Below are 9,543 nucleotides of genomic sequence, written 5' to 3'. Positions count from 1 at the left end.
GAGGGAGAAACCCTCTTCCCCTGCCACAATCCGCCCTGGTCCTTCCTCTGTACCTCTAAAGCACTTGAGATCTTTCCTGTCTGGCTCTTTATAGACCAGAAAGTCCTGGAGCACTAGATTATATTAAAACATTCACACACACACACATTTATTTTAATAGTATAAGAACCTAATGTCAAATTTCCTTGAATTTTCTTGAAATTACTTTCTTTTTTTTTTTTGGAGAGGTTTTTGCTATAGGGCACATGCACTCGGCAGAGAGAGAAACAGAGAGATAGAAAGTGAGAAATCACCCACCAGGGGGGATGGCCACGCTGCAATCCCTTCTCCATTCTCCTCTCGGGATCCTGGGCACGCACGCACGCACACTCGCCCAGCGTGAGTTTAAGCCACCAGGTCCGGGACTCAAACTGCAGGTGACTACATGGGAGTTCAGCGACATAGCCATTATGCTAACTGCTGGTCCCTTGAAATTTCTTGATTTGTCACAGTCTTCTTAGAGATCATTCCAATTTCTCCTATTTTGACACACTAAGGTCATCATTCCATTAAGATCATCATCATCATCATTAGCAGAAAGTCGGAGGAAAAAAACAGACACTCAAAAGCAAAATAATTTCAAGTAATAAAAGTTTTGAGTATAAAATATAGTCGGTTTAAGTTCTGCTTGAATGTACACTTCCATCGTAGCTTTAAAAAGATTCAATCAGGGAAACAGAACTGTTATGTGTGAGATAGAAATCTGTTACAAGAACTGGACAAGTATGAGAGGAGTCAAGAAGGCAAAGATCTGAAACATGGAGTTGAAACAGAGAAAAGCCACAAAGGAGGCAGAACTTGCTAACAACTCCATAGCTCACACATTCTACGGCTGGAGAGGGATATGGAGCCTGTGGAAGGTTGTTGGCTCTTTACGTCAACCATCTCTGGGAATTCTCAGCAAAGCATGTAGTGGAAGGCCTGGGCAAAGCCAACATCAGGAAAGAGGAGAAATGGCAAGGTGGAGCCCGCTGACACCTCAATATCTGTCTCTCACCACCACCGGGTGATGATAACCTTCAGAACACAATGATGGTTGCTTCTCCTGCTTCCCAGAACTCACAGTTTCCCTTCAACCAATTCCAATCTAGAATTCTATGTAAACAGAGTCTGAAAAACAGTTCCAATCATAGCAATGTAGATAATAGAACAATCAGCACAGTGGTATTTTGACTTAACTACCATACTTCCAAAAGTTCATTGGGAAGTATGCGTAAATGCTCCATCTGAAGCTCAATGAATCCAAAATGACTGTATCATTGTGTTCTAGGCTTCATTAAACAGCAAAAAAATAAATAAATAAAACAAACAAAAAGCAAACTTTCCTTTTTCCCTACCTTTCTTAGTGCATACACAACAATAAAAATTGTACATAGCTATGGTGTACACCGTGATATTTTAACATATGTATACAAAAAAGAAATCTTTCTGAGCATGGCTCAGTTTCTGTCACCTTGAAGTGGTTCTGTATATTCTACATCTTAAGTATTCATCAAGTTTTCCTCTTGTCTTGTTGCACCCCAGTGACCACAGCCACATAACCTTTCATCCTTACTTCCCTGCCTCCAACCCCCCCCCCATTCTAAACCTTCCATTAAACCACAGTCATCTTCCTAAAATGTAGAATACAAATTATTTTACTTAAATTTATTTAGCAACTCACTATCTACCTTACAGATCTTCTCTCCTGCTATGGTATATGAGACTCTTCATATATATTCCAATTCTGACCCACATTTTTAGCCTCCTCTTCTGACCTATATCCAAACACACTGAGTCCCAACTGTTCTGAACTACTTGGAGAATCTAGAATATATAATTGCCTCAAGCCTGTGTGCATGCTCCTTCTTCTAATTTCATTCCCTCACCTGCATCATTCTGCAAATATAGTCACATGGCCATTTCTGGTCATCCTTTAAGACAAGGCTTTTATGTGGCCTCCCTTGCAGTATCTTCCATGACTCCTCACCTCCTCTGATCCCTGAGGTTTGTTCGTAACACTCTCTGAATAATGGACAGCATTTGCCACGTTGTACTAGGTCTCCTAACTTACATATTGGTCTTCTTTAGTAGACAGCAAACTCCTCAGTGTTAAGGATCACATCTTATTCATCTTTGTAGCCCCAGATACTAATACTTTCCTGGCACACAGTAGGGGCTCAATAAACGTTTGGTTAAGAAATTAATTGCTACAAGATCTGGCTTGTTAATATTTTATCCCCTATCTCTAGCTTCTTTCATTCAAATGATAATTCCTATACAATAAAGGTCTATATATTCAAAAAATGATTAATTTGAGGTTAATCTAATAAACCTAGATAGCTGAACATTGAAATTCATTCAAAGCTTGAAATGGCCCTAAATCATATGACCTCATTGATCATATTAATACGATTACTTCTAAATCTGAATTTCACTGGGGCTGTTGAAACATACTTTTGATCTGCCATCAGAATATGGAACAACAAAGGAAACATCTGGTTTTTCTTAACTTTGGGGTGACAAATTCATTTGTTAACAGTAGTAGTAAGAGAGCTGACAGAACCTGATAACAACTCTAACGTGGGGAGATGAGACCAAAATAGATGGACCAAACACTTCGGGAAAAGCTTAAACGATGTGTTTTCTAATTCAGGTTATATATGCCTTGAAAGTTTCTTCAATGTAAACATGAAAGTTTGCAGATGATTTTATTAGATCTGACAGGTTTGTCTAGAAGTTAGTACACAATTGCCTCTTGGGGGTAGTTTGGTTGGATTTACTGAATTTTATAAGTCAAGGCTGGAATGTTTATAATTGGCCAATGAACTACAAATCCTAAGAGTTTGCATCACTGCCAACTTACTAAGAATGACGTTTAGCGATTTGTCTGTGTTTTTATTTTTTCAGTTGTTCATCAGCAAGTCAAGATTAATTGAGAGATACTGTCATTTCTTCTATGTGTTTTGAACAGTTACTAATAGTAATTATGTTTAGGCTCTAAGGTTATTAAAAAGTTGAATTCTGACCAATGGGAAGTGTTGGAAAGTCTTTTAATACAACCATCTTTATTTTATTTCAGGATATATACTCATGCGTAATAGTTACAGTGATTCTAATCAAAACTTCTCAAACATTTTATCATTTTTCAATGCTACTAAAACCTATATAGTTCCCTCTTAAACAGTTCAATTTTGCACATGGTAGAGGCTCAATGAATATTTGGTTAAGAATTTAAATTGCCTAATTTACTTTTGGACTCACCAACTGTATTATTCCTAAACTGATTATAAAGTCATTCATATTGGAATAGAAAAAAATCATTGTATCACATTTAGACAAGGCAAAGTTAGTAAGAACTCCACAGTGAAGTAATTTCTAATATAAGATCCTCTTATATATAATACTATTAGTAAATTCTTTGGTGTATTTTTTTCTAAATTGATTACTTTCAGTAAAATTTTCTTGATACTTTTTTTTTTTTAATGATTTTCATCAGACTTTGAAACTGTTTTATTTCTGAAGAAACTGATCCATAGGGATTAAATGCCAAAGTGCTCATAAGTTAGCAGCAAAACCTAGAATTACAGTAATTACAAAAACTCACACACTCACAGACACATTTTCAAAAAGACTTTCCATAAAGAAATGCTGATCAATAAAGAAAATATATTTATTCATGTTGATGCATTAGTTCCCCAAATAGACTGTTTGTAATAGTGCCAAAGTTTAGATTAACCTATAGAATGGGTAAGCTAATTGGGAAATAACGTTATACTATGTCATATTTAAAACGGACATTCTCTTTCTCAAAATGCTTTTAGAATTTGCCACAAGAGGGGCTGGCAGGTGGCATGGTGGCCCCCCTTGTGGACACTGGATTCCCACATGGCTGATGCTGTTCGACTCTTGGACTTGGTGGCTTGCTTTCTCACTTTTCCTTTTCTCTCTCTCTCTCTCTCTCTCAATCTCTCTCTCTCGTTGTGTCCCTCTCTGGTCAAATTAAATAAATAAACAAAATAATTCTTAAAATAAAAAAAAAGAAGTAGTAGTAGCTAAGTTGGAATGTCCTTTGAAGCAGAAAACAAAACACACTTAAAAAAAAAAAAAAAGAATTTGCCACAAGGTAAAAGGCAAGAAAATAAAAGAAAGTGAGAAAAAAAAGAAAGAAAAGAAACATGGCTTTAGAAGGGAAGTACTGCTAGAAAAAAGAATTACAGGAACAGCCTTCTAGGACTTTCATAAGTCTTGGCCTTAATTCCTCATCTAAGAGGATAGGCACTTCCCAAAGGACCCTCTTAGGATTCCTAACTCCCTGTTACCTGTTGCTTCCCTATCCCCACATTTGTAGGTTCTAAAGGAGAGCTCACTGCTTATGAAAATAGAGGAATGGGGGAAGAGCATTCTAGGTCCTTTTCACATCCCAGAGGTCCTAGTCCAATACACCTACAGCCCACCACCCACCTACAGTCCCTTGCTCCAACCCATGTCATATGTGACAGGTGGACAATGTACATGGTGTTGGCACCCTTGTCTTGCACTACAACATCAGTCCCCAAGGATCAAGCAAGCAAAGCGGCCATGCCTTGTGTTGTGGCTGACTTTGTGGATAGAAAAGAAAGGCAAAAGAGACAGTTTCTGCTGCTCTAAGTGGTATGACTGCATCATTTGTCAGTGGACCAAAGACGGTTTATAATAACTGCACTACAGGGGCCGATAGGTAGTATGGTGGTTGGGGCACTGGACTCCCACATGGCTGATTGCATTTCAAGTCCAGACCTGGCAGCTTACTTTATCACTTTCCCTTTCTCTTTCTCTCTGTCTCTCTTTCTGGTCAAATAAAAAAAATATAACAAATAACATTAAATAAATAATTATTTTTAAAAATAATAATTGCACTAAGAAGTACAGTTGCTCCGGAATGAGACAGGTTTAGGCCAGTCATGTGGCCTGAAATTACTTGTGTGATCTCTCTGAGCCTCATTGCCCTCAATACAGACCAAGATGGATGATACCTATTCTGGAGTTTTGTTTTGAGGACATAAGTAGAACTCCAAACACAAGATGGGTACATGGTAGACACTTAATAAAGAAAGTTAAATACATTTTGCCAGATTTTAGGAGAAAGGCAATAAATTGAATTTGAAAATGAACCAAATCACTAATAAAATTGAAACACCCTGTTGAAGTGGTAATTTATCTTAAAATTTTCTGCTCTCAGTTTGTTAGGTCTTCTGATTAAAACTGTGATACTTGTAGCCTCGCAGTTTGGTACTTGTCCCCGATATTAAATATGCTCAGTCATATTTTTAGATAACATTGCATATTTATTTTTAGAGAGCCCAGGCAAATGACCAATACAAATCAACATAAAAGCAGTTCATATTTAAAGTGCCCACATCTAACTTTCTGTCACTGCCATTTCCATTCTTTTTATTTTAAAAACATTTTTATTTTGTAAAAGAAATATTGATTCAATTTTATTCATCATCATTATCATTTTTTAATTTGCCACAGGGCATGCACACTCACCAGAGAGAGACAGAAAGAGAGAAAGAGAAAGTGAGAAAGCAAGCCACCAGGTCAGGGACTCAAACTGTAGTTGGCCATATGGGAGTCCAGTGCTCCAACCACCATGCCACAGGCTGGCTCCACCATTTCCATTTTTTAAGGCAAAGTTTTCCAAAGTATGTTACCTTTAAAATTAATTCATAGCACATTGACACTTAAGATGCTAAAAAAGAAAAAGTAGTCCGTGCTCAATGAATTTTGGGAGATGGTAAGGTAAGCGAAGTTAAGAAGGGTTTTGGTTTTTGTTTTGTTGTTTTGTTTTTCCACATGAATTTTCAGAACCTACAATATTCTAATGTGCATTACATATCTCTAAAAAAGTAATAGGAGTCCAACATTTCCAAATTGTATTTGTCCACAGAAATGATATGAGGAACCATCACTTGAATTATTTTACTGTCTTTTTTGGGAAGACATTTTGCAAACACACAATAATAAGAGCATTGGGGCAGAAAGAGAGAAGAAGAAATAAAAAAAAAACCATAAAACAGAATTCAAGAATAAATACTCCAGCTCAAAAATAACAAATCCTAATGCCTACAGGAGAAAGTGACATCAAGCTCAAAGGTGAGCTGGATGCTATGCAAGAGAAGATGGTAGGTCAATGGCAAACCACAGTAGATACATCTATCCACCTTGGTTTACACTTCTACGTACATTCTGTGCACCTGTATAATAATGTCTATGGGCTCTAGGTTGCAAGCACAAGGCCCCTATTCCAATGATATTGGTTTCATTTTTATTTAGAAAATAACACTATGTAAACAAATTTAAAGAATACATTCACAGATCCAAATTTCAAATTTGAAGGGAAAGTAGAAACCATGTGGCATATTTAGAGCACGAATCTCTTGAACAGAGCTCCCATTAGGGCCATCTGAAGATTAAAAGATTAGATCCTGTTTGTAACAGGTCATCAGAAAAATTATGACACATTTTTTAACATAAAAAGAAAAATACGTCATGACTTTTCCAACAACCCTATGGTTTAGCATTATGTGTTATTCACAAATACATGGATAAGGGTAATTCATACCTTTTGACCACTTAACGTTTTATCAGACACTGTTCCATGTGCTCTCTCACAGCTCCTCCTTAATCCTCACAATAACTATCATTATATCCATTTTATAGATAAGGCACAGATCATTTAATCCACTGGTCTATAGCTACACAGCTAGCAAGAGGCAGAGCTGGGATTAAAATCTAGGTTGTCTGGTTCTCAATCCTAGACTCAATTACTTTGCTAAACTCAGTCTTGGAGATATCCTACTCCCTATTTGAGAGGTCTATTAGTTTTTAGTGGTTTGAAGTATAGGTAACAGAAGTCCTGGCAAACAGGGTCTGAAACAAGTATTTTCCACAAAATGAGGAATCTGGACACAAATGTACAATGGCATTGATGCTGTAACTTAGTAATGTCAGTGCCCACTTCTCCCTTCCTGGTGACGAAATGGCTAGCTTTTCACTGAACACCACGTATGAAATCAAGAGAGCAAGAAGAGATAAGAAGCGGCACTAGTCTCTTGGGTTCCTTTAACCAGGAAACTAAATGGATTCCCAGAAAGGCCCAACAGACTTTCACTCCCACTGAAGACCCATTACCAGGATGACATCACATGGTCCTGTCTGGTTGAAAGGAGTCTGGGAAAACAAGTATTTCTCTTTTCCAGCTCCAGGGCCAGAGGCAGGCAAGGGAAAATCTGGTTGGGAACAGGTGTTGGCTTTGCCAGCCAACAGTGAGGGCCACAAGGGGTTTGGTTTGGTTAAACAAAATACCAACAGAACTTCATCATACAGTATATCATGACACCCATGCCATGGTCCCAAGAAAGTTAAACAGCAACAAGTAAAGTTTGTTATAAAACCAAAATTGAATCGTAGAACTTTTATTACCTTTTCAAAGTATCTGCTTCCATCCAATTTCAAAAATGTGAATTACCACTGATCCTTTTCCTGATCACACTTATCTAAGTAGTGTGTCAAAATCGATTGTTTTCTCAGATATGTTGTTATCCAATTCTTAATTATGCTATTTTTGTATCTCCCTTATTTACAGTTAATAAATCAAATGGTAATTTTCAATATGGTGCTAAAATTGGATTTAAATTTCTCAATAACTAGGAACTAGGAAGCTTTACTACTGAAAAAACATAATGGGTTGTTTGCATTTATAACCTATTTTATTTTCCAGTTTGCAATGGCTTTTCTGGGTCTTTCTACAACTTTAATTGTAATTTTTTTCTTTTATATTTTTATCATGGCACTCAAGCTTAAAAAACCTGTTAAGGCAACTACATAATGCAATATAAAAATCCAGTTAACATATTACTATGGAAACCAGGAAACAGAAACAGCACTCTAATCATTCCTTTAGACAACCATGGCTAAGTGAGTGTGTGTGTGTAAATTCACTAATTTATCTTTTACTGAAAGTTGTTATTAAGCTCAAAATCTATAACTGATCTGTCCAAAAAAGAGGTCAAGTGCCCAACAACCATTAATGTACCATTTTACTATAGATGGTAGTTGCTGTTATATCATACCATGTGGTATCAGGAAATTCGCAGATTGAGTTGTTTATTTAGCCTTGCCCAGTGAAGGCATCTTGGCACGGTGTGAACTACACCTCACTGAGATTTGAGAGATGCGTTTTAACCTGCCCTCTTTTACTAATGGGCAGCGTGACCCTTTCAGGAACTCTGAGGAACTCAATTTCTTCACCTTTAAAATATGTTCAGTGCAGGACTGCGGTATAATACAATGAGCACTTTTCCGTAAAATGGGGCAATCATGAGGTATTGAGGATTGAAATCATCCTGTATAAAAATCTCTGGTAAAGTGTCTGACATAAAGTGAGCTCTCAGAAAATGGTAGAGGTCCTTACTATGTTTTTCTATTTTTCATTCAGTAGTAAATAATTACTGAACCTGAACAGTAAATGATATTTTGCCCGATGGTTGTTAATAACTCACAGATCTATGTTTCATTGTACAGCTCCATTATCTGGACAAGCCCTCCCACAATGGAGACAACAACCAAAAAAAAAAAAAAAAAAAAAGGGGGGGGGGGGTGAGACAAGTTCTAACAGCCAACACTGTTCCTTCTGGATCCTTCTACCTTTGCGTGTTTATTTACTCCTGTATACCAGCGTCAATTTTTATATGCGAAGTGTCAAGTTATCCTAATATAATTCTAAGTAAAGTCACCAAGGCCTCCAATCGCTTTTTTTTAAAAAAAAAAAAAATGAGATTTCAGCATTTCAGAATTAAACTTTTGTTGTTTCTCTTGCTTGTTGCTATTTCCCTAGTTATTTAATCAGCGTGTTTCCTGCTATGAAAAAAAAAAAAAAGTTTAAGAAACTGAAGTGTCCTCAGGGTTAGATTCCTCTGTTGTCCTTCCTTCCAGAAATCGGAGTTATTATAGTAGGGGATAATCGCTGCATAATGAAACCATTGGGACAATTCATCATCCACTCCTACCTCGGTCTCTGACAATGAGTCCCTTGTTTCTGCGGTGCCCAAATCTCGCCGTGCCCAAGTGAGTGCCGGGAGGCTACACAGGCGTGGGAGAGATGAAGGCAGAGCTTCGTGCGTTTCCCGAGGTCAGCGCACGGGGCCCGGGGGCTGAGCGCCGGGAGCTGGGCGCGCCGTGTGACACTCGCCACCCGAGCACCAGGAGGGGGAGACTCGGTCCCGCTTATCTCCGGGCGGTGTTCACTCCGCCAGAGCCGTGGCGGAAGAAAGCGCGCAGCCGGGGCGAGAAAACTTCTCCACCTAGAAAGTTGCACCTTGCCGGGGGCGGGGCGGGGCGGAGCAGGGCGGGGCGGGAGGAAACGCGACCCCAGTGGGGCCAGGCGCGGCGCACGGGCCGCAGGAAGGGCGAGGACCAATTTCCCCCTCTGGGTGGTTCCAGTTCCCACCTCAGTGGTCCTCCGGCGGGCAGACGAGGCAG

This window comes from Tupaia chinensis, unplaced genomic scaffold (assembly GCF_000334495.1).
Source record: "Tupaia chinensis unplaced genomic scaffold, TupChi_1.0 Scaffold139935_1, whole genome shotgun sequence".
Taxonomy (NCBI): domain Eukaryota; kingdom Metazoa; phylum Chordata; class Mammalia; order Scandentia; family Tupaiidae; genus Tupaia; species Tupaia belangeri.
The sequence above is the reverse complement of the archived record's forward strand: the minus strand, read 5'-3'. Positions refer to the sequence as shown.